Genomic DNA, 27,550 nt, shown 5'->3' on the forward strand with positions numbered 1-27,550 from the left:
ATCGATTCCTTTCGCGCTTCCCGTCCACCCGATAATGACACTTCTTCCAGCTATATCTCAAGCAGGTTATATTTTATGACTATTAGATCCGGCATTGGCGCCTAGTTCAAACCACAGTTCAGCACCTAGCAAGAGAGTAGAACGTGATATTGGAGCAGAACAAACCCCTACTGCGAATTTTTAGGTATGTTTATACTGTTATGCGGAATTAACACATTTCTGTAGCCTATAGAGGGTTCGATAGTCTATGAAGCTTTTGTTCTATGAGTTTACTGCGTGCCATCTATCTGCCACCTAGGTCATCTGTCGAACAGTTGTTGTCCTTTTGATCCAACAACGGTCGAGCAGGCCAACTCCATTACAAAGTTCGTTTCCAATCAACTGGATATTCGGCTGAGAATGTGACCTTCAAATATGGCACAACTTCATTTGCCACAAGTTCGCTAGACATGCAGCAAGGCCATTGAATGACTTACGCTTGCTCCTACGGCTTTTTACTGCCCCGGAATACATAATACGAAAATACCTGTTTAAAATTTTAAAAATACAAATACTTTAGGATCGGTGCTTGTACTCAGAAAATTAGCTTAGTTGAAAGAAGCTTGGCACGTGCCAAGCGTTTTGTCCCTTCTATGGAGTAAATCGAGTAACCTAAATTGAATATATTCCGTTGAAGTGTTACAGCACATGAGTCAGCGGTCTTATGTAGATATAATCGTTCTATGATGGACTGAAAATATGATAGATAGAATTGCGTTTGCAGCGTAATTGTCTGCACTGAAGCCAACTATTCTTTGAAAAAAATTTCTACTGTTTTGCCGTTGTGCAGATGCAGTCATCTACGAATTATTGAAGCTTAGCCTCTCATCGGCAACTGCATAGGCTTAACCTAGTAAATCTGTTACTATACTATCTCGTATAAAATCAAACAGAGTAAATAGAACGAAGAAACTTCAGAATCTCGCCACATACATATATGCAGTATCTGCCGAGTTTCGTCTATGAGCACTTAGGCTTTTTCATGCGTCTTCCGCGCACGATGTACGTTACGTAGACGTGTCGGACGCTACCCAACACTATCGACTTTAGGAACACTCTGCCTGAACTTGAGTCCTGAACCTGAACTCGTTATAGCGGTTCGCTGACGCCATTCTTCAGACACCATTGATTTCCTTACTGCTTCGTCGCAGTTTCCTCGGAACCTACTTTATGCCAATCTACTGAATTTTGTAAGTATATATGGTGCAAACTTCACTCAGGTGGCCTATAAGAAAACGTCTGACGCTAAATGTTATCAACGCTTGAATAAGGATATTATCTACGATGCTTAATCCATTCACTGATTATTTAATACGAAAGGGAGAAGTTCTGTTTTTCTAATAGTACGCTCAATTTCTGGTTGATTTCTAATCCAGGGATTAGACGCGCACAGTCTGGGCGCTTTGCGATGTCACCATACAATTGATATTTCCATCTAAAACAAGCATGCATTTGACCCTTTTCGACACGAGGAACGTTCTCACCTCGATCCTTAGTTTTCAAACCTTAATTAACTAGTGGGAGTTAGATAGTGATGACCTTGTCTAGCTACATTTTCCTTGCGTACGAAAACTACGCGAGAAAATTAAGGCTCATTAGGTCACCGAAATCGCTTTTTGGCCAAATGCGACCTGGCTGAGCGGCAATTGAATTTGAAAACGTATGCCAAAGTATACATTTAAGTTTATAGGGTCAGACCAACAACGCTATAAGACTGCAGCATTTCATCCAAGTTCATAAACAAAACATCTATCTCGACCAAACTTGCCAATCAGGAAGTTAAATGAAAATATTACCCTCCTCGCGATCGGTACAACCGTTACAATGAGTCATATTACTACTGTCAGCTCAGCACACAGATTTTTTTAGAAGTTTTTTTGTTAAAAAAAATTCAGCTCGGTTACTTTTGCTAAGTGACTTGTAAGACGGAATCAACCTAAGCCATATAGATAGATTATATAAATTTTTTGAGCCCCTATTTTCTTGTGTGTAATAGCCCACGCTTGAAATGATACAGGCTAGCAATAATGGCAGTACATATTTCTAAAATATCTTAGTAGCTATCAAAAACGATCTGTGTGAAAAAAATATTTTGAAGCTAACCCATGTCCTGGTTACCTCAATTGGACCAATAGGAACATTTGGATATAAAATTTTAAAAAAGCCGTTGTAAATTAAGTTAGTTAAAATTAAATATTTTATGCGTCTTTACTAATCAGATTATTATGTTAGAATCAACGTTGTAAACTTAAAATAGTGTACAGTATGCCTTTTAATTATTTGTTTTATGTACTCGTTATGAATTGGCTCCTTTTGCATGATTTCCTACAACTATGCCGCAATGCAGACTCATCCATTTTGGTCTATAGCATGTCTCGTGCAGGTGAGTCGGTCGAAGATGTGTTGAAAACGCCTTCGGACACTGGTTGAAACGTATGCTTCACAAACTCAACGGATGCTGAATTTTTTGAAAACTTTCGTTTTCAAAGAAGACCGTAATTCTCTGCTTACTTATATAATAGTAATTTCACAAAGCATCACTATAATTTCTGTCATACATTAACTTTACGCCACACACATGGCCAAAAGTGTAAAATCCGCTCGTTTCTAACGTCTCGCAAGTTCCACAAACCCGCAGTCTCATCAAAACCGTTCTCGCACATTACTTCGTTTAGCTGATCATTGTTACTATGTAAATGTTAAGCTAATTTTTAAGGCCGTTGGTGGCTGTCTTGCCTTGCTTGACCCGTCAACGTCCTGAATGGCCTCTACCTTTTGCTTTATATTATCAGCTAACTTTTTTCCCTTAGCTTGTTTTGCAGCTTTGTACTCGCTGTCGACTGTACCACCGACCGGCCTTGCCGCATCCGATATACCATCCGTTTCCCTATTTTCTCTCTAAGGGTTGTACCCTGCTTTCTTTACGAGGCTGCGACTAAAGTGGACCCATGTTACCGATTGCATACCTCCAACATCGAAAGCGGCAGATCGTTGTACTAAAATGGGGTTATTCCGACGAACATGGTAATTTCCCCCGTCCCGTAAATTACCTTCTTAGTAATATTAATCGTAATTATTATTATCATCATCATCATCATCATTACTATTATAAACGACAGGAACGCATTGATTTGACTCTGTCCTACCTCGTGCTTCTAAGTCTTCAATTTAGAAACTAACTTGAAGCAAGTAGGTGTGCATGTTATGAAAAAAAAAAAAAAAGAAAAAAAATTTAGACGACTTGTACCGTTAGCTCGCGAAATTTTTGGCCCTCAGATTTCAAAGTAACGTCTCATGGTTTTTAAAATAATCTCACAACGAACGTTACTAATACTATTAAATAAATCGATTATTATTATAATAGGAATTAATTGAAATTCACCTCCTAGAATGACTGTTTTTTATTGTTCGATGAAATGTTTATTATTGGATACTCATTTAATGTCTAGATTATTACCATACTGGCCGCCTCAAGGAACCCTTTTACTGCCTTAGTGGATCGTGTCCTAATATTAACATCTCTCAAGGCAACAAAACGTATAGCGGTGTTAGTGAAATGCATAATGATTTTTCTACCATTCCTTTTACAAAGCGTAAAGGTTGTATCCTTTTTTTGTACCTCGTCCTTAAATTAAGAACAATTCTCGGTGCCTGCGTACCACTACAACAATAAACGCTCATAATACAAATAGCAGATAGGCCTTGCCGGTAGCCTATTAATTCGTTGCGAATACTTAAGTAACGTTTCTTTCCTTAGCTTTGCAAAACGCCACTAGAATTTTTTTGTCCACATTTGACGCTCGGCGTCGACCTTCTCTTGGCCGAAATAACTACGCACTAATTTTCGCATCCTGAATAAACTTTAGCAAAATTATTACATAAGTCTCGCATAAAGTGACTTTATCTAGACGAGAGTGTGTATTGTGTTAATTTCGTATTTTGGTCTATAACCTGCCTCTTTTCATTCTAGAGTTACGAACATTTTAACGAATACTCTCGAAATCTACTTGATGCTCTTTTCGTTCACTGAAAACGATGATTAGTGGGCTTAATTTTTTTCAAAAAACAAAAAAACGAGATCACGTCCCACGGGGCTACCCAACTGCATGCGACCCAAAACTGTTCCTAGCAGTAAACCATAAACACTGCTAGAGAATAGAAGTATATAGATTCTATGTCAAAGCGTCTTGTAAAGCAGACTTAAGCGTTTGGCGAAATCTGTTTTCTGTCTGCTTTTGAATGTTTTACCTAGATGCTTGAACTTACTTATAGTGCATATATGACAAATTGTGGAGGTGATCTTTTGCGTTCGAGCCTTACGTTTTCGACTGGGAATTAAGAGTTTTGCATGCGCATGAGATTGATACTACTCATAGCTGCTTTACTGAACAATGACGGTGGGTATAGCTCCATGTTAGATCGATAATATTCGATCACATATTGAGTTGTCCATTTGTCAGTTAGAATCAGTAGACGAACATTTAAGCAGCTTATCACGGTACTTACTCTATGTCTTATGTTGTTAGGTAGTTTCTGTTCTATCACTATTTAAGTTGCGGGCTCGTCGCGTGACGACAGGCTCCTACTAGCACTTAGGGAAATTGTGAAATTTTAAGATAGTGCAAAACATCATTTCGTATAGTATATAAAGGATACTTTTTTCTTAATACAAATTTGCGTATTACTGTAACTTCAAGCATTCTTTTTTTTCAACTGACTGGGCTAAACTATGTTCGGTTTTTGATTTTCCAAAAACCTCTATGAAAAACTCCAAAAATATAAATCGTCGATTTTCAAACCTACCGATTTGTTATTGAATTTCGAAAGGAAAGAGTAGAGAACACATTAATTAGACCAAATAATGAGCATACGCAGGATGATGAATCGGTTTAATTCCGATTAGTTTTAGAAAAAAAAAAAAACAATTTAGAATAACAAAATTATGATTAAATAGAAAACATTTTTATCCTCTCTAATACATGAAAGATGGCCATAATCATATTGCGGTCTAATAACCGCACCTAAATGAAACTGTTACGAGGGCCCTGATTCGAACCGACAATGCCGGCAGAGCAACGATGACTTGTGCCTGAAAATAAGGCCTAAACAGCGTGACCTTTCCTTAATTCATCTTGATATATGCTAGCGATAATATTCTAATTGGCCTGTTGTTCTATTCATGTATATGAATACGTCATTTATCGAATCCAGACGCTGACTAATAGTGAAATCGCATACAACGAAGCAATAAACACTTTAATAGGGTTAAAAAAATATATTCAAATCTACTGTGAACTAGGCCCTGTAAGCCGGAACAGCTTAAGAAGATCAGCATGCTTAGCATGAACAGCGATCAGCTCTAACGGGGTACCCCAAATGTTTTGTCTGTTAAAAGTGTTTAGCTGCTCACTGTGGGTTGCGTACTCATGAATCAGCGCTAAACTTGTGTTCGTATTCTATCATAATGTCCGTTACTCCCTCCCAAATACATCTAGTTGATAAAACAAAAAGGCGTATCCATAATAGCTAAACGGTCTTCGGCCATTCGATACCGTACCAAAACGAAGCTCAATACGATAATCCGCATTTCTAATCCCAGCTAATCCGATTTCTCGCACTAAGACAAACATGCTCATTTTTCAGTTATATAGCTCGTAAGAAATTCCCGTCTGGAAAAGCTAACACACAGAACTGTCGTTCAACAATTCCCCTACCAGACTTACGAGTTAATAAAAGTTGAGTTTAATTCCCCATAGGAGCTCATTGTACCCGCAGATTAGTTTGCTCTCGAATAGGGCAACAACGGCGGTCCCTCCTATATGACACGCCTCTTCGAAACCTTGTTAGACAGAGTAGCCATTTTGTTAATAGCTTACCGTTGTGTACCTCTAATGTTGTGAATTTTCAATAATGCCTTTACTAGATACGCTGCGTATTAATGAAGCGCTTGCTTAAGGTAAACCGGAAGGAAAGACATCTAATTTTAGTTTGCAGAAGATTTAAATTGCCGCAGTCGTTAACATAGTACTTCACGTTAGTGGGGCAGTTGCGTACGAAACGTCGCTAACTAGGATTCGATGGATAAAGCTAAAATGTCCCCCTTCTTAACCCGGAATAAATCCGCAACCTCCCAAATACCAGCCATAACAGGATTTTTCACGCTCTAGTCAACAAATCTAACTTCGTAAAGGTCTTATCTAAGGACCAGGCCGATGACAAGTCATTTTCGAGCGTGGTTGAGGCGAGATCTTTAGGGAAAGTAAAAAAATCACATACTCAAGTGCTCAGCCTGTTAAGTCTAAAATCGATCGTGCGGTATTAATGTGGCATAATAGCTCTCTGCGTATGCCTGTGATCTGCTTCCTTAATTTTTTTCGAACGCCTTTTTTTGATTCAGGATAAATGAATTGCTCATAGCTAAGTTCCTTTTGATACGTGACACTCGAGAATTTTACGCGTCAACTTAAACCTTACACGATTCGACTTGCTAATACCGTCCACTGCTCCCTGTATTTAACTCGTCAAGCAGCTTCGTCGTCTGCAGGTGTTTTGTCTTCATTTGCTGTTGTATTTTTACTATCAATTTTTAACAGAGGGATAATCCGAGAGATAAAAAGGCCTTCCAGCATAGATTTTAATACAATCGATAACGCTTGACGTGGCTAGCCCTGAAACATATACCAAAAGTTTTCTTCCAGATACGGCTATGTACGATCTCGTTGCTCTGTTGGCCATTTGTGGCTTCGTTAATTCTGTTCGACCAGTTTGTAGCGCAGGGTGCACTTACGGTTGTGATAATACGATTCGTTTGACGTGGGGCGCCCGATGTCTTAGGCTGAACTGAACGTAAAGGATTATCTCTGAAAACCAATGACATTCCGCCTTGGCTTAAACCAGAGGTCAGTGTTCGTATGGCTAAGTAGGCGACGCGGAGCCTTGCATGCTTGCAGATTTCGTATGCCTATTACAGGCAGTTGCTGTTGCTTATTACACGGACACTAATCGTATTATTGGTAACCGTCAACTCGATAAAGGGACCATTAAACATGCTGTATACAAAAGATTCAGCAAAATTAGAATCTGAGTCAATAACAAGCTACAGGTCCTAAATAACGGGTCTGGAGCTTATGTGAGCGACCTAATTGGTGCTAGTCCCACTCCTCCCAAAACGGCCACTAACTTATGCCGAAAGATCATCGGAAATAGCCTTTTGAGACATTTTTAATCATTTTCAAGCCCTATATATTGAAATCTCATTGGAAATCTTCTGGTTACCTCTTTTTTCGGGTTTTTTTTAGAAGCCGCACGCCAACCGATAATAACATAGACGAACGATACCGGCAAAAAAATGAACTCCACGAGAGTTTTCTCCAGATGAAAACATCACATAGTACCTGACCCTTTTTCAAAAGCAGTTAACGCGCTACTTTTTGACAAGGCTGCAGGTGTGCGTGCGACTAACATCAGAGAGTCTGGCTGTAAGCCTAGCATCCTCTATATATAGATGACATATGAGGCCGCGTCATTCGATTTGTGTGCAGTAATACTCGGCAGACTTCAAACGAAGTGTCACGCTTGGCTCTAGTTTTACCGGTTTATTGGCCCGTGTTGGTCTCTTCAAGGTAGATGTTTTTTTCTGGGGCGCTCAATTTGGGTGCTGTGTCAAGTTTCTATCTTCTTCCTCCTACAAAGACTCTAAATCTATATGAGACCCAAATCGAAGGTATTGATCACACGATTATTGACACGGCAACTAATGAAGCCAGTAAGTTGTGAGACTACGAAACAACGTACAAGTTCACACACACATAAACGCAATCGTACAGTATACATACGAACAATTCATCGAGGGCGAGTTCGCATGTACGTCTCCGAATCTTTGATATGCCCGCAACATATCATTATGGCACGCATTAGTACTACGTGGGGTAGCTAAGTAATGCAACAGAGATTCGAATAAAGGGAGATAAAGGCGAGATAAAGGGCGAAACGTGCACAACCACTTGTTAGGTCGCTTGCACATTGCCTCTCGCCAGTGGTACGTTCGCTGGATTCATTTATTAAATAACAGCTCTACTCACAGAAGTCACCTTAACGTGCGGCACAGAGCAGCGGCCATCCAAACTAGCCAATTCAAGCTCTGCTTTAGTGGTTGTACGGTCCCATCCTTGCGTCAACTAGTTTCATTGTCGTACTGTCGCTCTTGTTGCCTGTTTCTCTCTCCCTCTCCATATATATAGAGGTAAGAGCACATATATATGTATCCTTACTGCTCGTCTTATGAAGTTTATAAATTGGATTAGTATGCAGTAGTTTTTTCCCGTTGGATGGGAGCCATGTACAGATACAGACAAAGGGCGTAGAGCACGCAAGGAACTTACCCAGACGACCACATATGACACTGGTACTCGCACGACTTACGGTAATGAAGTGTATCACTCAGCAACTGATAGCAACTTTTGTGAAGTGCAGTCACACATTATTAGAGATACGCATTTTGCTTTATTCAAACGAAACACAGGGTGAGTCCTGAGACCCGGCAGCTGAAATGCCACTAGTTATGTCAGAATCATAATCACTAGGAGAATCATAAGTGGCGGGTACTACTTTCTAGAAATTCGAGGGAGCACGGAACCAGTTTTTGTTGCTAACGTTTGATTGGGAAACAATGTCACCATAATTTTACAGACCCTAAAAAACTCAATTTTTTCTTAATAAAACGTAAGCATTGTCTTATGTATATTCCCATCAGTATTGTGTATTCGTAGTTACGCAAACAGTTACTTTACTAGTTATCTCGATTAGCAATAGACGTACCGTAATCTTATTAGTTGTGTACTTCTAAAGATAATTAGTGGGAAAGTGAGCGAGGCTTGAAAAAACTTTAAGGACTTAAGATGGCACAGAAAAGGCCAAGCGACGTGTTGGCCTTGTGTGCGCTATGCATCAGGTACTTACTTGTGCTGATTTTTCCCTTGGTAAGCAATCGCTTCGCAGATATCACAGAAATACAGCGGGGGACCTGAGTTCTCCCTACTCCCCTCTCTTCCTCTGAGCATGAGATATTTTTAAGCTGAGGTCTTACAGTATAGCCGTGTGTGCCTTTAAATCTCGGTACCTACCGATATTTACCTGTATTGGTTGTATTACCTGTGTTCCAGCTGTAAGTTCAGGGGACCAAATATGAATATTGACTTTAAAAAAGTTTCCTTGACATCCAAATATAACCGATTGGACCGAATAAGCACAGTCAACAATATCCTGTGTTGTTAGAACTTGTCTAATTAGTAGTTACTGACATATCAGTATTTTTATGAAATAAAAAAAATCAATCCAGACCAACCTATACCTTTTTCCTTACTCATAATGACGACGGCCTTTCTCGTCGATGATTAGGATTGGCAATGATATCTATCGGACACCTGCTAGATTTTCAAAACTTGGAAAACCGCGTGGATAGTCCACTATGACACTATATTTTTACCGTATTGCTCTATGAATGATCTGCAGATACCTGGCTTGCTTCTGTTCATCACTAGGCTTTACCGGCTAAAATTTTTTTTAGAAAAATCTATTTCACTTTTTTCGCTTGCTCGAAAATTATGTCGCCTGGTACAAATACAGTAAAAGGGAGCTGATCTCGGCATCAATACGCCAAACGCATATTGGTGGCACAGGTGCACGAACAGCGAAACCTTCTAAAGGCAATGTCTTCCTTCATGTTAGATTCAGTAATGAACGATGACCACTGTGAGCCCGCACAATCATTTGGCTCGATTACTTCTTCCAAGCATAACATGTTCTTCGAGACCCTATTTTTATGCTTTTTTTTTTTTTTTTTTCGGTTATCTCCAAGCATGACATCCATGCGTGTACAGGCTTCAAAATAGAGCGTACTTTTCTTTTTGTTGTTATGCTAATGAACCGGACTGCATCTTTCAACAGTTAAGGCCCTTGGAAGTATTCACCGATAGCAAGAAATTAGGACCCAGTGCCCAGGGATAAATCAGGTCGCCTGTTGACGGAGATAATCATTAATGTATATCATGTTAATATTGGAAAGAGAGCAATGTACTGCTCATTAGGCGACGCTAGTTTTCGCTAAGGCTGTAGTAATATTTGAATCAGTTCTGAAGTTAGGCTTGAGAACCCGGGTTACAGAGTTTAGCAGTCGAGAGACCCACAGTGTTAAGCAAATAGCTCAGAAGTAAAGTCTGCTTTGCATAGTGCACTATTTAACCCTCAACTTTTTTCAAAAGAAAATATTTAGCTAAGGAAGGTCCTTGCCGTAGTTTGGGATGATTTTGCAAAACTGCTGGCTATGGCAGTTGCATTCTTCCACCAACTCGTTTAAGACTCAGGTTGACCGGTTTCTTAGATTTCGTTCAATTCCAACGGCGGAAAATAACCTATTGCTGAGTATACAATCACGTAATGCTGAACCAAGCAGTTACCTCATTTGCTTCGTTGATGATTCTTTTGTCGAGATAGTGGTCTTCATGACGGATTCAACGATGGGTAACGTAAACGGCACCCGAAAGGACCATTACATTAAAGAATAACCAAACGTAAATGGTGAATTTATGAGGGAAAGATTTCCATGGACAGGGACACCTGTGAAACAAAAACATTGTTTATAAAAGAAAGAAAAACGTTCGAAAACTAAGATTCAAAAGACGTGACAGAACCATTGAATGTCTGTGGCATAATCTATTAGACTAGACAGACGATAGATTTTTTTAATGACTTATAAGGGTAATTATCTTCATCATATTACCAACTGTAATTTTAATCTATTTAAAATTGCAAACATATCATATAGCTTATTGTAAAGTAGTGTCGTGGCTATAGTTTACTTTTTCGTATCGCTTCTATGAAATGGCAGTGATATTTCATAATAAGCAAGGGAAGGGGAAGCCTTACGGTTGAAGAATAATTATATTAATACTATCGACAGCAGAGACGGGTCCTTGTTAACGCTTGTTCCTGACTGCACATGTGCTTTACCACGATTGGCGAAAATATCCATTGCAGTAGTATGGTTTGGCAGGGTACGTCTAGGTGGCCTAAGCGCCTCGTCGCTATCTTTATCCGGTACAACGCATCACGTAAATATGGTTATTCATTGTCTCTCAGGTAAATTGCGACGAAGAATAAAATCCCGGTTTAACAGTTTAGCAAGCGTTCTATCCAGTCAAGTAAACAACGTCCTTTTAACCCTTTTAAAAGAAAACGGTTTGCTATAGAGGTTTAAGGACACCATACACTCACCTGCCTGTTCACATGACTAGACCTTGCCACGTTCTCTGTTCCCTTAAATCAGCCTAGAATTAAGAGTGTCTGTTGCCATTGTTTTCCAGCTAGCGCCATCCATCCCCACGTCGGCGGTGGAGTAATGGTAGGTTGATTCGTAATGACCTTGGCGGGCCTAAACCGACGGGGCAAACCTATCGGCGAGAGCTAGGAAGCGGTTACCACGGTAGACCTGTTACATGTCGTCCCACAGTAACGATTTTCGTTTTGGACGAGCTCGTTTGAACTCACCATAAGTACCGTTGATGCCAGTAGTCCAAAGCGAACCACCCCGAGAGGTAGTGTACCGTTCTCTTAAGTTCCGCTATTACTGTTGCGTCTAGAACGGTGGCGACTATTGGCATTGAGCGGACTCTGATTGTTTGCGTGTAGTTCCTGTGCCCTATGCCGGCACTTCTTTTTGTCGATTTTAATTGCGAAGGGGCAGAAACGGGTCCTGTTGTGCGATTAGCGAGCATTTTCTAAGCTGGGTAAAAGATAATGCCACGTAGACAAATGAAAACGTTAGAAGCTCCTATTAAATATCGGCTAAAGCGCGAAGCATAAAAGAATCTCTCTGCGCTCTTTCTTCCTAACCATCGATAATTTCACAAATATTCTACACAATATGCACGCTCTGTTCGCATACGTGCCGTAGATAATAACGTGTTTGTCTGACACAGTTGAGGACGTGGTGGTCTGGGTTCGGATCTGCGTGTATATACATTTTGAGAGCCAGCTGTCTAAAGCAATGCCTAGCGACCCAAATATCGGTCATAAAAAGCGAATCATTATCTATACCGTAGCCAATCGACACATATAGTGGCAGATGGAAATTGCGTTAGCGTATTCTATACTTTGAGATGTCGCAAGCTATCCTATACTATAATGATTTGCTACGTTTCCACAATACTCACCAGCCACAGATCTATAATAGCCATTCTGGACATCGACTAAATCGTGTCGTAGTTAATCGTAGTATTCAAATTAGAGAATTAGCAAAGATCTAAACCGCCCATTATGTTTTTTATAAACACTATGTCAGCAATCGTCGAGTGGGGGTAGGGTTAGCGACACAAAATACTGGGTTATCAGGCGATAGCTCATATATGACCTTTTAGTTCTAACGATTAGATCTCTTCCATGGTTGAACGGCAACTAGGGTAGTCTGCATATAGTCTCTTAAAGGTCGTAAAAGGTCGCCACCTTCTTCTGCATGTTGCTCTCGTTCATTCTTTTTTCATTCATAATATTCATTTTCCCTGCGGCTATGACCATTGGCTTCATCATAGGCTAACAGTATAGGTGTTCTCTCGCAATTATTAGCCATTATTGTGTATTTCGTGTCTGGGATGGCAGCTACCGCATAAATAGGCGTACATAAATGCATAAGCCAATTCAGAATCTATGGTTTTTTTTCGAGTCTCCCCTCTTCTCGTAGAACTTTTGCCCTATATGCCTTCTACTCAAGCGGACCAATTTCTGTTCGGTTTTGCCTCCGATGTCGCAATGAAGGCTATTCCCATTTCGAAAATCTGCCCAGTATTTATGTATCGGAGCAATCTGAATTTTTTAATTGCAAGTAGCAACTTATAAACCAATATGGAGATCGATCGCTGCAATGCTTCCATCCGTCAAAATTTCGGCACGGGTCACTAACGTGTGGCGAGTTGTGACCGGGTACTGACCTCAACAGCTATAATAATGGGATTCGTGCAATTTACGTCTTCTAAGCAGTATACACTAAACATTTGGCAATGGAATACGTTTCGTTTCAATGTACGCGTGTGTATGTCCGTTATAAGCAAAATAGCGCCGATTGTTACTGAACGCCGTTGCAAAAACTATTCAGACTTGGCCAACTGCGATCCGACGGAAGAAATAATAGGAATAGAACATAGAGATTGATCATAGATTTATTGAATGGAATTATCGACCAGATCCTTTAGCTAATATTGCAATCAACACGGAGGAAGTCTTCGGAGTGCAAAAAAATAGGACAAAAATCAAAGAACAAATCCGATTTGCTAGTTAATAATAGGTTTATTCTGTACCTACATTTTTCATGAAGATAATTTCCAAATGCAAGCACCAAATCGAGAGCTTCTTGGTGCTTCTCAGCTGGTGAAGCTGTTGGTTCGACTATGTAAATGCTACAGTAACAATTATATTGTTCGGTTAGCAAAACGTGTAAATGTCACGATGCTCATCTATTATGCAGATGATTTAGGCAGGTTCTTACGAGGATCGTGTTTATGGTTGTGTGATGGCAACGTATTTGTCTATTAAACTTAGGAATATGTGGAGCGGTCTAAGTTCGAAAGTCGACATAGGCACACTTTGTCTAGTACTGGAGGTCAGCCGTCAGAGACAATGCCTGATAGCAGCGTTGGACATAAAATTCGAAAGATTTGTCAGTGCCCTACCAAGAATTACCATACTTATATACCCTCAAATTAGGTAAATGTTGCGTGTCTCGCAAATATTTGTGTAGCAGCTTTACGTTTGACGATATTTTAGTCAACGCTATCCCTATATCCATAGGAGCCCCTGAAAGAACTGTCTTTATCGGGCAAAGATTCGCTAGCCAATTTCGATTCTGCAGGGTGTCGTAAATAGGAGGCTTTCGCTTAAATATTACCGCGGTTGGGGCTTCGTCTATGAAAAAATATTCATCTGACGAAACCTCGGGGTTTGGACGTGATATTAAGGGGACACGGAAAAGTTGAGTTCATCGAAAGCTACACGCAGTTATAACAGAAACTATAGAGCGAGCATGAGGGTCGGATAAGTTCCTGTGGACGTAAAAAACTTGTTCCTAGATTTAGGTCGTTGGTTTACCAAAACGCTCTATTTTTGTAGATAAAATCAGCACACTAGTTTGACTTTGAACTAGGTCTTATCTCAACAATTGGGGAAAAAGTAGATGCTTTATGCGGCTTCTCCGTAAGAATCAGCCAAGGTAGTTTTCAGAGCTAGTCAAGCCGCAGCTGTTGTTATTAATGATTAACGCTCTAATGGAAAATGCTCCTTGGTGCAGCTTGATCAAGCTCCGCAATCAACATGTATATGCGATGAAATAATAAAAGATTATATAAGGAAGGTTTTGCTTGGACTTGGAATGATAACAGAAAATTTTCGCCGTATTTTCCGTAAAACATCTTTTCAACGGAAGTTTTTTAGCGTGTTTATTGTATATAATAAATGTATTTGGATAAAATCACTACGTTTAGCTGATTTTTTTTAGCATTTTAATTACGTTCGTCTTAATGCATGTCGTAAACAAAAACAAATGATCTGGTATATATGTCAGTCGTTATTTATCCTATTATTTGAATAATAACCTTAAATAAAACTATCCTTTGATACAATAGGTAAATAACACTCCAATATCCGCGGTAGTAAAAAAATAAAATAAGCGTTGTGATACACTTGTGTTACAATTATGATAGGAAACAGCGCTCGTGTCTACGGTAGTAAAGTTGCCCCTTTCGTTGTCGATATTTTCTTTACCTCTATACGTGCTTAAAATTAGTTGCAATTTTCATGTGAATCGCCCGCTCATAAAGGACATTGTGTTCCATTCATACATTCGTGTATATATGTATATGTGTATATATATATATATATATATTTGAAAATTCTGAAGGTGCGTTTGATACTACGCAGCCATCCGCGTACAAACTTTCCTATCGTTTCTTGCTAGGTTATGCAAGTCACGTCAAATTCGTCTTTGAACCTTTGGGTTTCGCCTCTGGGAGTGTGGCAGAACCTCGATGATGGTCGTCCTACGTAGCCTTTTGTGTAGCCTGTTCTTCACGAGGCTTGAAACAGTCATTCGCTATTTTGAAGTTCAAAATCGAATTAAACAGGACGGAACAAACCCTCGGAGATAGTTGCAGCAACTTATGTAGAACTAAAAAAGCAAAATGCGCAGTCACAGCAGTGAAACGCTGTAAGCAAGAGGCAGGCGTACGCATTATGCTGAATCGTCGTACCGTCCACAGGGCTACACAAAGGCCCGTATAGAGGACATTATTATTGAACGTGAATTGAACAGGAAACTGCCTTACGGCTACACGGGAAATCAGCAAGAACCTTTGCAATAAAGCAACAGCTGACCAGCGTGCAAGATACAACTCTTGAAGCGGTATATATTTTAAGCCAAATACATGTTCAGGTAAGACCATTGATAGATTGTTCTTGTAATTATCGCTCGACAAGGTGGACTTCAAAGTGGACTCGGTTGGCTCATAAATAGGAGCCAGAACGAACAAATTGTTGAGTTCAGAATTAACGTAAACGATATGTAAGATATTCGTTTTTATATAGAAGAATATATACTTATAAAGATTATAGATGTAATAGAAATAGGTACACGTTTATATACAGCACACGGGCCTATTATTGTTCAGGTGTGGGAATATAGATTTTCAGAACTCCATTATGAAACTAGACAACCGTCGGCAGGATATTTATCTGTGAAGGAAACTGTTTCGGCCGCAAATTTTATATAAATTGACGTTTGCGATGCCGATTAGCTATGCTGCAATGTGTATATATATATATATATATATATATATATATGTACAAAACAGTTTATATATATGTATATATACAAGTGCGTGCAAATACAATCAGTGCAGCAGTGTTGTGACCGGACCTGTGACGCTTTGTATTTTACTATGCAGTGAACTACCACAATCAGTTTCCCATTACTCAACAGAAAACGGGTCTGCTAGTGTAGGCCGCTCATATCGTAACAACTCTAAGGACCATACCATTAACACGGACGCGAGTCTTCGACAGGCGCCTGTTTCCAAATGATAATCTTAGAATAAAAACGTGTTGCTGTGGTTTAGTATGAGACTAGTGCGTCACAGTGGTAATGATAGCGCTCGATGAGCAAGTGTGATAAGCTTAATTGTACATTTAGCGAGACTATTCAAGGCTCCGACGTCCGTTTAGAGAAAGCTAGTGGCAGTCAACAACTTGTGCTTAAAACCCAGAATACTGTGATCAATCTTAATTATAAGCTCGGGCATTTTTGGTCGATATAGCATACTTCCTGTCATTTTAAAAGTGAGAATAGGGATTGCCGACTTTGCTTGTCGTGTATTTGATTTAGATGGTGCGCTGGCTGTGCTACATCATTTATGTAAAAAAGGTCTTCTGCTCGAATTTGCCGAAACTTCACTTGACCCTACATTGAGGTAGTCGACCGACTATAAAAAGATACGTCAGCCGAATAGCGATGCCTGAATTTGACACCGGGGGTAGAAAGGGAAACCAGCTGGCCACCGGTGACCACCGAGACAAGACCAAACGATACCAGACTCCCCGTTTAGCTGATCTCATCGAACCAACGATAGGCCTAATGGATCGTAAAGCACTGGAATGTTGTTGGAACCGTACGATTTGTGTTGAAACAGGGATTGTACTGCTACACAAGATTACATAAATGCACATATGTAGGCATCAACACCTAAAAAACCCGACAAGCAAATGTGTGGGTGGTTTTTATTGCTTTTTTTGGACCTAGTAATACACCTATCGTTCTGTCTGTGTGAATAGTTTACTAATATCAACGCGCCAAGCGCAGCTCGATTGATGATGCTGCCTAATACGTTTTGTTCCCCTTATAATAATGTGTGATCTCAAATATCGCTGGCTGTAATGCAAAACTGCCATTCCTGGTCCCGAAAATGGTTATTGGGTTAAGCTGAAAACCAACCCGTAGTCAAATTTACTACCGCATTGTCAGCGGTGATTGTGTTCACTAGAAATTATGTATCTATCTGGGTAATAAAACGATTGCTTAACGCATACATAGAAATCTTGATCTGTTTTTCCGTCATTTTAGTACCGACGACAATCAACGAACGAAATAAATAAATGCCCAGCGTGCTCTCGTAGGCGGCACCCGGACAATCAAGCGTACCCAGGATGTGCCATTCCACGTGGGGTTTTGTTTACAGATTTAAATTCCGTGGAAAAAGTAGTAATCTTAGAACAGCTAGAGAAACTGAATTTATCCATATACAGGAATAAACGAGTCTGCCTACCACTGATATTGAGTACATTTACCTGACCGTGTTGTCGGTTATTCAACAGCGAGGTCACGTAGGCCAGTAAAATACGCGATTCAATCCGACTTCTTAAATTACTGGCGATGCCTCTGTGGCGAACTGGCTTTTCTAGATAGGATGTTTTCTTCTGACTGAATCAAGTTGGTAATAATAGTTCTACCCAAATTTCGCAGTCCGGTTCCTTATTAAAAATGCTATTCAATATGATATACTGCCTTTCTGTGCTTTAAACGTGTTTCGGTGGGATGAACAAGGGGAGGAACTTAAAAGATGTGGGCTGATTCATATAGCAATAGAGCTCCTATATAAGTTTTAACTTCTAAATAGAGAACGAAATTGTTCAAACTAGTATCGACGTGGTAGGTCGAGGATGACCTGCATCCTTTTTGCAGGACCGAAAGGTCACAGCGAGACCGAGCAATCTTACCGACAAATTTACAATTAATCGAAAACATTTTGTATCAGCGTAATAACTACCTATTGATTATTTACTATAGCGATTTTGAAAGTTATATAACTATTCGATGTCTATAGAATCCGGCAAATTATTAATGGAGAGCAGACGAATAGGATATGATTAGACATTTGACGATGAAGATTGACGCTCAGGTGTCGTCGAAGAGCTGAAGAGTTGGCTTCTTTACCAGTCTTTTCCCTTGTATCATTGTCGTGACTGACGCTAGGATACGTTTGTTCTAATAATGGAAAAAAACACGTCGTGGTAATTTGCAAACGAAACCCTTGTGTCCACAGCACATTTGTTGAGGTAGATTTTGATCAGTCTCAGTATCGGTGTACACTCTGTGCATATGTAATCCCTCTAATTATAATACAAACGGAAGTTTGCAAGCTGCAACAATAATCGTATTCGACAGGCTGGAACGTTGGCGTCTAAAATGCATTATTACCAAAGACAAACGCTGAAAATGCACGTCTTACGTCAACTGAAATCGTCATCCGTAACATCATTTACACTATAAGGGATCGAGAGTTGACAGCAAAAACGTGAAGGATCGTTACTGTCTCTCGTATTGAAACTATGTCGACAGGTTCACTAAATGTTATGGTTTTTCTCGTTAACGTGTCAGCAAAAACGCTATAAGTAAGCAAAGCATACTTCTAGTGAATTGTTACCAAACTTCGTTTTGGCGGGCGTCTCATGATGGAGTTCGACGCTTATCTGCCACTTTTGGCTGTGACAAAGTGGCACTAAAGCTGACATTTTTCTTTAACTCGGAGCTTCTACCAAAAAAAAGGTTTATGGATATTATACATTTGAGCCCATAATCCAAGCTAGTTTCAATACGCTTGTGATACAGATTTATTTAAATGATGTTTATGCTATCAAGCGGTAAAGCAGGTTACAAGGGGCCACAAATAGCCAAAATATAGCAGTTATCAAATTCGTCACAATTAATTATCGCTTGGCTTATCAGAGCACGACTCCCAATCTTAAATAGCACCATCAGAGCTTATTTAGAACCTGACTCCGTCATGCACGTCCCTGACAGATGCGGTTCACTTCTCGTTATCGTCAATGGAAATCAACATAAGACTGCTTGTAGACGTGCACGATCTACGTCACTGAGCTGTTCGATACGCTTCATACCCCTATTTCTAAATCCTATCGACTTACTCCTGTAACATATGTATGTAGAAAAGGAACGCTTCCCTCTGTGGTTGCATGATTAACGCGCGCTCCCATCGTTGCCGTGACATTATCACTCCCTAAAAACGACCAAAATACGAAGATACTGTTGTTAGTTTAAGTCTAACAAGAGGCCATTGACTTAATCGAGAAGCCATTGTGATGACAAATATGGGAAGACATTTTATTGCATATTATTTATGAATATCATCCCATAGTCACAATATGTCTTCATAAGATCACTATAACTGAACCTCGGACATGATATGGTTCTTTATTGTCCAACGTACGACATCCGCATGAAATCCTATTTACGCAATTTTAAGATTCACACAGTAAATTGCCTCCTGAAAAGGAACAGGAAACTTCAATTAGTCATTCATGTCTGACACGGAAGAAACCCATGAACTCTATCTCTCCTCACGAATACGTAGATGCCAATCATATAAAAAAAGGTGTCAGTCTCTATGTAGAAACTATCACAAACAGGGCAGGGCTCCTCCAAATGCGTTTTCTCAAAAAACTCAGCTGATTTTTTAAAGCGCTTTATTCCTAAGTTTACTAAGTTAGTTCAGCACAGCTTAAACAGATTTTGTGTACTCAGGAGACTCTCATAATTGACGTCATCCCTGAAGATTTTCAGCGGGTGTCTTTTAAGAGAATGAAACTCTACAGATTTTTGTGGCTCTTATCTTAGCCTTCTATTTGGGTTGCCTTAACCCCGCAAAGAATCAGATGACACGTGAAGGGCATGTGAGCGCGAGCGAATTCAAAGAAGACATAGAGCCTTAACATAGAAAACAGGCCTCAATATCCGGGAATATGCTATTTATCGTATATTTGCACCGATAATAAGGAGCACACTCATGCCCTTCACCAAAAATAGCCAACAAATATTATACATAGACACGAATAGCTGTTTTATGCTGTCTTGCCTATTATACTATATAGAAGGCTTGATAATATTATATTTTTAGGAATCGAGCAGTAAAATAAATAAGACTTAAAAAAAAATAGTTTTGTTCGTATTTGGGCGTCTGTTTTGAGATTGATCTTTGAAACCTTCCTCCGTTTAGAGCATGACAAAATCTCTAGGGAAACAATACATCAAAAGCTAATTTACACTCAAAGCACTCTTAAATTTTATTCAACTACCAGTTTTTTTTAAGAAACTGCCTAAAAACTATCCTCGTCTCTGACTCAGTCTATTGTCGATTCAAATACAGGCCGTAGCTTATCTTGTCACCATTTTACCTTTCGTATGAAGTTTCTATACCATTTTATTTTTTTGGCTATTATTATTCGTGTTTGCTCTGTGAAGCTATATCTTTTCACCGGATGGTGCTAAAGCTCTGTTTTTTTCGACTGTATTTCTGCCGATTGCTCCTTCGAAAAAAATCAGTACCGTCGCTACTTTATTACAGTTTGTGAGTTCGTTGGCCTTTCTGCGTGATAAAAAAAGTATTACTAATCTCTGGCAAAAAGAACCATATCTTCCCGTTAGACTAATGTTGACTAAGACAGCGAAGATGCAATACCCCGTTTACAAAAGGTGAACTGTTTGCTTGAACTCTCCTAAGCCGTCATATGCGTGGCGAAGATTTGGCGTATGTACATCTTCCGGAGGATTAGGTATCTTGTTGACCTATCGCTAGGACAAGAGACTGAGGAGCTGATTATGGTCGGATATGATTCTATTTGCGTACTAAGAATATAGATTGGAAGGATTTATCTTCAGCGGGTGTACTCGTAATATACCTACTCGTGCTGACTGCTGATATAAAGTTTAAATAATAGGGGTATAAAAATGCTGCCGCCTCATTTGTAAAGTAGCATGATCTTCGTGGTATAGTTCACTCCAGGCTTAGTTCCTTTTTTAATGTATGCTCTACTTGTAACCAAATTTTAGGGATTACAAGGAACATCTTTCCTGCCATCTTACCTACCTAAGTATCTTTGATCTATACACTGGAAGTACACTTTCGAATAATAGTCTTTGGCATTAGATTTAATTTCAAGTGAGACTGCTTGAGTTCCCTATTTATTATGGAACGGTGTTTCTCGCTATTGTAATACACTAGATATAAAATTTTCTATGACATGTAAAATTGAAAGTCTAAACTCAGAAGTTCTAGGGCTAACAGGTAGCTAATTTAAAACGAATTCGAACTTTTTCTATAAGCGAACGTGACGGTTTTTACAGGATCAGGACCATCTTCACTGTTGACTAACACACTGGAAATTAGACGACTGGTATCTCCAGTTCCATCAGTTTATACGACTTCTCATTGAGAAGGATAACGAGTTGATATATCATTTTTTTTGTTGACATAATCTCTGCCAAACGTCTTAGACAACTGAAAAGAACACTTTTAGCTCAGACTAAGATTTCTTGATCGCTATGTTAATCTACGACTGTAAAATAAAGTTCAAATTAAACTGGGACATCTTGTCACGCTTTTCAAAACTTAACCGTCAGTATAAAAATTCGCTATTTGTGCTGAAAATTTTCGCAGTTTAAGATATATTGGCTTTTGTCTTATTCTAGGCACCGTTCTTTAAAATAAATTTAGGATATTTAATACCTCCAGTTCCTAGGCAGAGACGTCCTAGGTTCATAGAATTTGAAAGCATTTTTTCATGAAGGGTGAAGAATAATCAAGACAAGTACGAAAATCCGGCACGAATGGCCTCAAGGTGTCGATTATTCCCTATACGAACAAACAGAAAATGAAAAAATGTTGATGAGTATCATACGTTTGTAATTTATGTTTATACGGAAACTACCAAAATAATATCTTTGAGGAGCGCCAAAATAAGATTAGATCTCGAAGTCAACGGTCGCATCCCAAATGGGATTTTTATTTTGACCGCAAGGTATTCGTTTATTTCGTTCTGATAAAAATGTGTTACTTTTGACATATATATTATAATATCTATAATCATTTCAGAGTAGTGTATTAAGTCATTTTGGAGTAATATTAATTAGCCCCAACGTACGAACCCATTGCTTCTAACGTAACTACTCGAGTCGTGACACGTTTGTGCAGACAAGAGACATCAAAAAAACACTGCTGAAGAGGTTTTAGCCCCTAGGTAACCCTGCATTAGTAACTGGTGACCAGCCAACGTAACTGTTAAAGAACTGAATGAGCTGTTTCAAGTTTTCAGTGTTGCACGCTTTCTGTATTCATAATTGACGATAGACAATAGATCATCCTATGTCGCATATTCGCTGGGATACAAATGAACGTAAATGGAAAATATCCACAAAGTGGTATGTAAAAAAATAGTCAATTGAATATTAGAATATCAACCATTTCAATATAAACGTTCTATTCCCCCTTGTAACATAGATTGTAGAGATGACCTTGACTAAAACCACGCGTCAGTCCTAGCCGTGTTAACTAGTGACCCTTCATTATCAATTCCAATAGACAACACTAACTTTATAGGATAGCGAGTAAAACTTGGCGTTAATTTTAACGACAGCTTTTTTAATCTTATCGAGGTATGCCTAGTTATTATTCAAATTATTGCGATTTCTATAAAAAATTAAAATGCTCTAAGTTAGGTGCAATTACGTCAACTTCAAACTTGTCTTTTTTTTTCTATTTTATAAAGGTCAAAGCGCTCAGTTATAAATGCTCATAATTTATATTACGATTTTAGTCTTGTAGGTCATGTTCTTAATGAATCAAGTTTAGTGTATTTTATATTACAAAAGATTCTTAGAATAAAATTTAGATTATTTATAAAAATATTAAATTGCAGAGTTAAACATCACAGTCAATGTATTTTAGCTTATCATTTCCGCCCCTGTCATAAAATCGCTATTTTTAAGTGTTTTTTTTTTCTCTGTTTTGTTTCGAAACAGACGCACCTATCCACAGTTCTTTCTTTTGTTTGGCATTATTTCCGCGGCGCTACGATATGAGAATTAGAGCAATTCGGTGCTTTGTCTTCCGTTTGTTCACGACAAATTTGGCAAGCGACATACGTCCACAAGAGGTGGCTAGTGTAAACTATTCAACATAGCGATGTAGCAGCGGTAGTTAATGGGGATCCGTTATGTTCTGCGCCCGCAGTGACAGGCCCATACTGATGGTCGGATGAAAAGAAATAGCAGTAAAAAACAGCACAGAAGGAGACCACCCAAATTGAGTCCTTTAGTTATCGATAAAATCGAAAACTTTACTATTGTTCCGTCAATCTCAGCATGTGAGAGCGCCAGGTCTTTTATTCTGGACAAGCCATTTGGAGAAATTACCCGAACAGAAGAACTGTGAAAACGTAATGAACGAGAGAATAGGTAGGCGGATTGGCAGCTCAGACTGTTCTCCTGGCTACGTTACTGTCTAGATCAAAACTAAACGGAGAGGGAAATGATTCCCGTCATTTCGAAACAGCGCATGATCAGAAGGGTACGGAGGGGGCAGAGAAACACGTATAGAGGTTTGCGATTCTATACCCCTCGATGAACTGATGTCTAATATTAGAACAGCATTAGTGCTACAGGTAGTAGAAAATGAGAGAACCAAAGAAAAAAACCTCATTCAAACTTCATGGGATTGTTTTTGTGATGTAAACCGTAAAGAAAAACGTATGAGTACTTTATTGATAAACGAGTTATTAAAATAGAGTGCGGGAGAGCCTGTTTTTTTGCATGAAAATAACAAATATTTTGTAGCACTACTTTAGTGAACAGTGGGCTCGAATTTTGAATAAAGCGCGTTCATTTTATGCTAACAGGGACACATCTGAAATAATGTTAAGTCAGTTTCGAACGTTAAGTTTCAAACATTACGAGGTTCAGCGTTAAGTAGCATTAGAGTCTCGGGTTAGGCCTAACACGTTTGTAATCTGTCTTCCACACTTAGTTATACTAAATCAATTAAATGGATTTAATGCGGGTGCAAGAGAGCCTAGATTTTATAGCATACATTGTGTGGTAACAGGATTTCTCTGAAGGATCAGAAAGCTTGCTGTGAAACGTGGGGCTAATGGAATTCAAGTGAAAAAAGGATACGAAGGGAAGGTGTCACTAGATAAAGCTTCATATAAGTGTGGCGTTCATATTAAAATTAATGTTAATGTAAGTGATTACTAAACTGCACTCTTTGTATAAAAAAGAAGTTGTTATCCTATCCTTTCTAAAAAAAAAATAACGGAATTAGTTTCCCAAAGCTTTTTTATACAAAACAAAAAAAAAAACCCGAACACAGTTAGTAAATAGTGCGCCGCTCTATATGTTCGACGAAAGTTGTCATCGTGTGGAAACGACATTTTACAATGGATTCACGATTTAACCATAATATAGTATAATAATAGTAACCATAACAATAACAACAATCGCGAATACCTCGTAAGTATACCGTAAGATCAGTCAGCGAATGATCTCCGTAAAAAAAACACGTTTTTCATCGTTGTAATAAAACATACACCCACCCATTCATGGCAACCTTGGTTACTACCATCATTGTTCATCCTTGCATGCACTTCACAGACAACAATCTTTGAAACAGATGGCATCAGTGAAACGTTTTCTTTCAAGTTACATATTTTTTGCCGGTTTCAAAGGCATTGATTTACATCATCTTGCACACATGTGTTGCGCACTTTTATTGTTTATGTCATACGATCTACCCTGCAAAAACATTCGTATCATTCTGACATTTAGAAAACTCTACAACGAACTCGTTAGGACGGTCTCCTAGGACAAGGCCACTTCTCTCCTTCGTATTGATGAAACAGGTGTAAAGGGAAAGCGCGCGTCTCGTCGAAAATGATGTACCACAAATTTTCCTCGGTTGAACAGGTAAGCATGTTTAATGATGGAATCAGAAATCAATGCAAAAAAACCAACTCTTCGCTTCGATCGGGTCAGCTGAAATTTGTTTCAATGATCAGCCTTTGCGAACACCTAAGATGAAGGGTATAAAGACCTGAGAAGTAGAAGCACGGAAAAGAATCATAGCGGACTTCTGGTGCTTCGTTTCAATCTCTGTCTCTCATACAGATACCTATAGAGACACCTTATCGTTCCAACCTACCTGATCTCTATCTTTTTTCCAGTACACAGGTTCGGACTCCCCAATTTTGTTTATCGTCTGTCGACTGAGCAAGATGTTATGCCTATGTTGTTTAACTACAACTAACACGGAACACGATACGAATCTAGTTACACGTGAAAGACAGCTGATGAAGGTTAATCGTAAGATGCAAGACGGCTTCAAATAAAACGTCTGCCGATATCAATCAACTGGAACGTCCATAGACTCTCGCATAGGCCAATTGCGCAACGGCTAGTTACATATATCGAACCAGATAGATTGCTGATAACGTAAAAAACGAGAAGCTTACCTTTGTTTCATGAACAATGATCATTTCATCATTTTAGCACGTTGCGTAAAAGAGTAGGTAATTTTTGAACGTAATTGTACTCATCACACCTATTGTTAACAACCGAACAGTCAGCCAGAATGCCTGTCTATTTCTAGCAACATTTGGATTTTTCTACACTGGTCCGTTAAACTAGATTAGATTGAATTGGGCACTTTGAAGCTAGGCTCGTGTCTTCATTCATTTCTATAGTTAGGTAGACAAAAAATTAGCTTCATTTATATACTTACTATACGCATTCACGTGAAACATTTACAAATCACGTACATAACATGCGTTTCTTTACGTTAGATCTCGCATTGCGTTTTACACTCAATGGTAATCTTTTGAAGAAAACATTACTCAGTTTGCATAGTTGTGATATTGTTGTATCGTCCCGTTGTGTTTATTTGTATCGGTTTACTCGCTGGATGAAGCTTCCGCACCTGCCGCATGTCGTAGACAGAAGTGAAGATCTTTTGTACGCGAAAGGTGTCTTTGTTTAATCTCTGCGCGTCAGTGGGTGCACTGGACGACCCCCTCAATTTTTCTCTTTGTACTACTCTCTAGACGAGCTATAGGAGGATACTATATTGTATGCCAAAGGAAGACTCTGCCACGACTATTATTCGTACCTTTATAACTCAATCTTTCATTAATAGCAGGACCAAGCCATTATGTCGGTGGTATACTATTTCTTGCGTACGTCTGCCTATTTGTACAGAAAAGTTATTGTATTGGGACGGCCATAAACGGTCTCTAGATTTACTCACGGTACAAATCCTTAGCGAAAATTAATCCTCAACCAAGACCTTTGTGAACAGTCTTTTTCTTCTTCTATAGAGTGGTTATATAAAGAAATGTCTTGACAAAGCTTTGCTTGTGAGATACCTTCCAGAGAATTCTGTAGAATTTTTAGGTGGTGACTTTGTTGATGAAAATAATTAGGGAGAACAAATGCATCTCTAAATAGGAAGTCAAGCTACACTTTTGGATTTAGGAGATAAATAATTCATTCATTCATTCATTCATTCATTCGCAAAAATGGGTAACTTTTAGTTAGCACACTAACAGACGATTTCGTCTTGAATTCAATGCGTCGTCTTCGTATTCCATTAAGTAGATTCTTTTTATTGGAGGATTTCATAGGCGGCTATTTTAGACATTAACTTCTCTTCGCCAAAACGGGATCATACGCATGTACGTAGCCTTCACGTTAGGCGATCACCAACAAAAAAACAATGGAACATTGATTGCTCGTTCTGTTCTGCATTACGAATTATTTAGTTAGAATATAGCATTGCTAATTCCAGGTTGGAGCGAAAGCCAGTTGAAATAATGGGTATAATAGCTAGTATTTTTTACTAGCTTGATACTACAGAATCAATCAAGTTTCTCCGGGCGGATGCCGTATGAACATCATTGGGTTGAACGCGAAACGATTGGCCTACACTTCGCGTGGCCTGGACGTGGCAACGCTGATTATGCTCATAGGAAAATGAGGACTGCTGACGCACTGTGCGCGTACCTAATTTCGTCGTTGATATCGTTGGCTGCACCTATAAGTAATGACTATTATGCAAATGATATAGGACAGTATAAAACTGTACCAGATTTATGTTATTGCCTAGGCTGCCTTGTGTTGTATAATTCATCGATTTAATGTAGACAAACAGAATTTACTATACGTAGAGCGGATCGCGCTCTCTTCTACTGGAAATCCCAGTTGACCAATGCTCGTAGCTTGAGCTCTACTTCAGGCCTCTCATGTCCCCTGATGACTATTGCTGTTCGCGTAGAGCAAATAAAAGCTCGAATCTGAAATGTTTATTGTCAAGCTAACACTTCTGTTAAGTATCGATAGAAACAAATTTACTGCATGATGCAGTTGGTTTGCTACCGCAAAAATGTTCAAGGACACCCCCGACAACTTTTTACCATTGTAAGATCACAGAGTACTAAGGGCAAACAACTGACAACGCATTCGATCTGATATGGAATAAGTTGCAAGTTTCTTATAGCCAGGAACATTAAGTGCTTGCCCATCTGAATCCTTAGGGAGGTTTTAATGCATAAAAGGCAAACTAATTATCTATCCATA

At 39.1% G+C, this 27,550-nt stretch overlaps 2 long non-coding RNA genes across 3 annotated transcripts in view; one reads left to right on the forward strand and one right to left on the reverse strand.

Moving 5' to 3' along the window:
• The window catches only part of LOC111265780 (uncharacterized), a 19,510-nt gene extending 8,241 nt beyond the window's left edge, over positions 1–11,269 (reverse strand). The window contains exons 1-2 of the long non-coding RNA XR_002683657.2: positions 10,963–11,269; positions 10,494–10,653 (exon numbers count right to left, since the gene is read on the reverse strand). This is a non-coding gene — a long non-coding RNA (uncharacterized LOC111265780). The remainder of the gene's footprint in view (positions 1–10,493; positions 10,654–10,962) is intronic.
• LOC111265778 (uncharacterized) lies at positions 8,120–27,550 on the forward strand. Of its 2 annotated transcripts, XR_015313172.1 has the most exons (4): positions 8,120–8,281; positions 24,749–24,886; positions 25,144–25,484; positions 26,763–27,550. It is a non-coding gene; the product is annotated as an uncharacterized LOC111265778 (long non-coding RNA). The 2 variants fall into 2 exon arrangements; XR_002683655.1 differs by lacking the exon at positions 26,763–27,550 and having other exon boundaries at positions 25,144–26,270.

This window comes from Varroa jacobsoni, unplaced genomic scaffold, assembly GCF_002532875.2.
Source record: "Varroa jacobsoni isolate VJ856 unplaced genomic scaffold, vjacob_1.0 scaffold_1007, whole genome shotgun sequence".
NCBI classification, from domain to species: domain Eukaryota; kingdom Metazoa; phylum Arthropoda; class Arachnida; order Mesostigmata; family Varroidae; genus Varroa; species Varroa jacobsoni.